The 3,120-nt window shown below is 46.2% G+C and overlaps 1 long non-coding RNA gene across 1 annotated transcript; it reads left to right on the top strand.

Moving 5' to 3' along the window:
• LOC140844304 (uncharacterized) lies at positions 1–2,582 on the top strand. Its single transcript, XR_012122461.1, has 3 exons — positions 1–436; positions 946–1,031; positions 1,887–2,582. It is a non-coding gene; the product is annotated as an uncharacterized lncRNA (long non-coding RNA).
• The last annotated feature ends 538 nt before the right edge of the window (positions 2,583–3,120 follow it).

Below are 3,120 nucleotides of genomic sequence, written 5' to 3'. Positions count from 1 at the left end.
TTAATATTATATTCATTTGAAGCTGCAGAGGTGAAGAGTTCTCTCATCATCCATTGCTGTGTCTCTATATTCACTGTACCTTGTGGGGCTCCCCATTAATATCTGTGGAATGAGTGAATGATTTCATATTGCAAATTTCTAATTTGTCAGTTCCCTAGATCACAATCTCAGGCATTAAATGACTGGCATTCATGTTTACTATTAAATGAACATAGAATGTGGGCTTACAATTGCGGGAGGAGGTGGGTGGAATTTCAGAGACAGAGAAATCACTGGGAAGCTCACCTGAATTAGAATTCTAGAATCTCCGGGCTACCAAAGCTGAAGTCTAGTCCCTGTATCCTCAGGATATCAGAGCAGAGGACGGCATTCACACCCCTCAGACTGGCTCCCCGGCCTAGCAGATGTGTTTGCTGTCTGGCCCTCTATGTCTCTGGTAACATCCCTTTGACTTCTGGGTGGCCTGGGGTAGCCAGATAAGATAGACCCCTCGGGGTGCCTGATCCTGCTGGCTGACTTCAGTGCCCGTGAAGGATCTGGGAGTCTGTTTCATCACCTCCACAGACTAGCCTCATCCGGAGAATGGCTCCATGCCTTCGGGCTCATACCTAGTCATGGATTTTAAAGCCTCCGTTCCTGCCCACATGTGCGGCTCTGTGGCCCACATCTTCCTCCATGGTGACACTGCAGCTCTCTGCCCATCTCTGCCCCAGGTGTCACCTTGATGGGAAATCCCTCCGAGCCCCTCTTCACTAGTTTGTAATTATCTGAGATGAGCATTTCTTTCTTTTTGCTCTTTCAAACTCTTCTGAGGCTTAGTTCCAACATGAACTCCAGTGTCACCCTCCCTGCTCGGGGTCCTTGCTGCCCGCGTCACCCAACAGCCCCCAAGCCCTCCCACCCCTGCCCTTTATAGCACCAGCTGGTTCACTGGCTTTTTTCCAGGTTCAGGCTCCCATGATCCTTTGTTCCTGCATCTGAAACTCCTTTTCCTGTGAGCTACTGTACAGCTGAGCATCTCCACTGGAAAAGTAAGTAGGAAAACGAGAAGGGAGGAGGCTTTGGCCTATGTATCTTACTTCATTTCCCTTCCTGATTTAAAAAAAAAAATGGGTGGGAAAAAGGTAAAGTAAGCGTGGATATGAATTCTTGCCGATTTGTAATATTCTACATATGCCATAATATTCTACATACACCGTGTCTGCCCACCTCTGATCCTGTGAGAGTACAGACGTCAGGGGATGACAGTGGCAGAATAATAACATTTGGTCAATACGTAGGACACCTCTGCTCCAGGTCCTGGGAGTCCCGGCTCCAGAGCTCCATGATCTTTCACAATCACCTGTCAAACAATATTTAAAAATAATTGTTCATCATTATGTCATCTTTTACTCCACATATGCTTAATGAATCCAAACTGTGTGTCAAGGTGTGTGGATACACACGTGTAAACTAAGGCTCAGACCCTGCCCACAAGAAACGTGCCATTGGTCATGAGAGGTGTTTGTTGGCTGCGGCAGCTGGGAATCAATGGGGTGGCAAAGCGGATGTAGGGGAAAGGCCCAGGGGTGGGCAAACCTGTGCTGCTGCTGGAGTTCCTGGGTCCCAGAGGGGACGAGAGGGAAACTCATGTGTTCTGAGACCTCTGTGGAGTTTGCAGCTTGCAAGAAAATGTTTTGTCTGGTATTGGAAACTATGATGGAGCACAAAGCGATTTCCGTGATTTACTGGCAAATCTTAATACTTATTGCAATTTCTCTTTGTTTGAAGTCCAACCCAGGAATTATTCTCTTAAAGGAAATGATCAGGTTTGACAAATGGGTGCTTCGTCAGAAATACTCCTTCCTAAAACCAGCCCTCATTTCTTTTGTCTTTCACACTCAAAGGAAACAGAAGTTCAGAAACATCAATCAGTGTGGTCTTCTCGCTGTCAGGGTGATGGGCTCTGGGACCTCCAGCCCCCGCCCAGCACTCCCAGGCTTGCTGTCCCTGAAACAAGGGACTTACCATGCTGGGCTCCTCCTCCCCACCCACCGCTGTGATCTGGGTCAGAGGGAGACGAGGGACAGCTGGGGATGCGGCCCCGAGGGACCAGGATCAAGTTTACCCACGTCGTCTGGGAAGGCGTCACACCCTGGAGAGTTCACCAAATCCTGTAGACGATGCGGTTGCCCTCACTATCTAATACATCTGATGAGAGCCTCAGAATTCTCAGAAACCATTTTTTCCTCCTAACAAAACTTTTTTTCTCTTCCTTCCCTCCCTAAGAATCTGATTTGAAAAATTGTTTAAACAAACCCACGATGTCAGATTTGTCCTAGCTACATGAGGTTGCAATATATTCTACTCTTGGTAGTTCAAGATAAAAGATTACAAAAAGAAAAGAGATTAAGTAAAGCTGTCTAACAAAATCAGAGAGAAAGGCCATTAATAAATAGTGTGGATTATAGAACAGGTTAAAGCCACGTATTTTTTAAACAAGCAGTTGAAGAATCCACTTATATGCCCAGAATTGTACAAAAATACTTCCTTGTATATGTTTAAATAGAATCTTATCAATGTATTTATGGAAGGTAATAGGAATAAAATACTTGTGGTTACATGTGTGGAGTGCTTCTTATGTGTCAGGAACATGCTAAGAGCTGCTCATGCATGATCTCATTTAACCCTCAAAACAGTTCATGAGGAAGGGGCTTTATCTCCCTTCTCAGGATGAGAGACAGTACGCACACGCCCAGCCGCCTCCCCGAGGGTCTGCAGACTGCGTAGCTGGGCAGCGTGGTCTGACTCCAAGCACGTGAGGCACAGTAAAGGCCCCTGCTCTGGGCCTCCTGTCCTTGCCATTACACCACTGCCTCTCTGGTCCTTCTTTTTTTTATAAATATGACAACATATGCTGACAACAGACATTTCTAAATTTCTCAGGAATTAATGAATTATTATTAGTTAATTATTCCCAGGTAGTAGCAGCATCTAGGAAATTGCCCAAAGGGGTTAAAAGCCGTTGACTATTTTAAGGAGATTCAATACAGTCGTCCCCCTTATCGGTGGTTTTGCTTTCTGCTGTTTCACGTTCTCACGGGCAGCCCCGGGCTAGAAGCAGGTCCTCCTCACAGATCA

The sequence above is a fragment of the Manis javanica genome, chromosome 11, assembly GCF_040802235.1.
Source record: "Manis javanica isolate MJ-LG chromosome 11, MJ_LKY, whole genome shotgun sequence".
In the NCBI taxonomy this organism is placed as follows: Eukaryota; Metazoa; Chordata; class Mammalia; order Pholidota; family Manidae; genus Manis; species Manis javanica.
The sequence above is the reverse complement of the archived record's forward strand: the minus strand, read 5'-3'. Positions and strand labels throughout refer to the sequence as shown.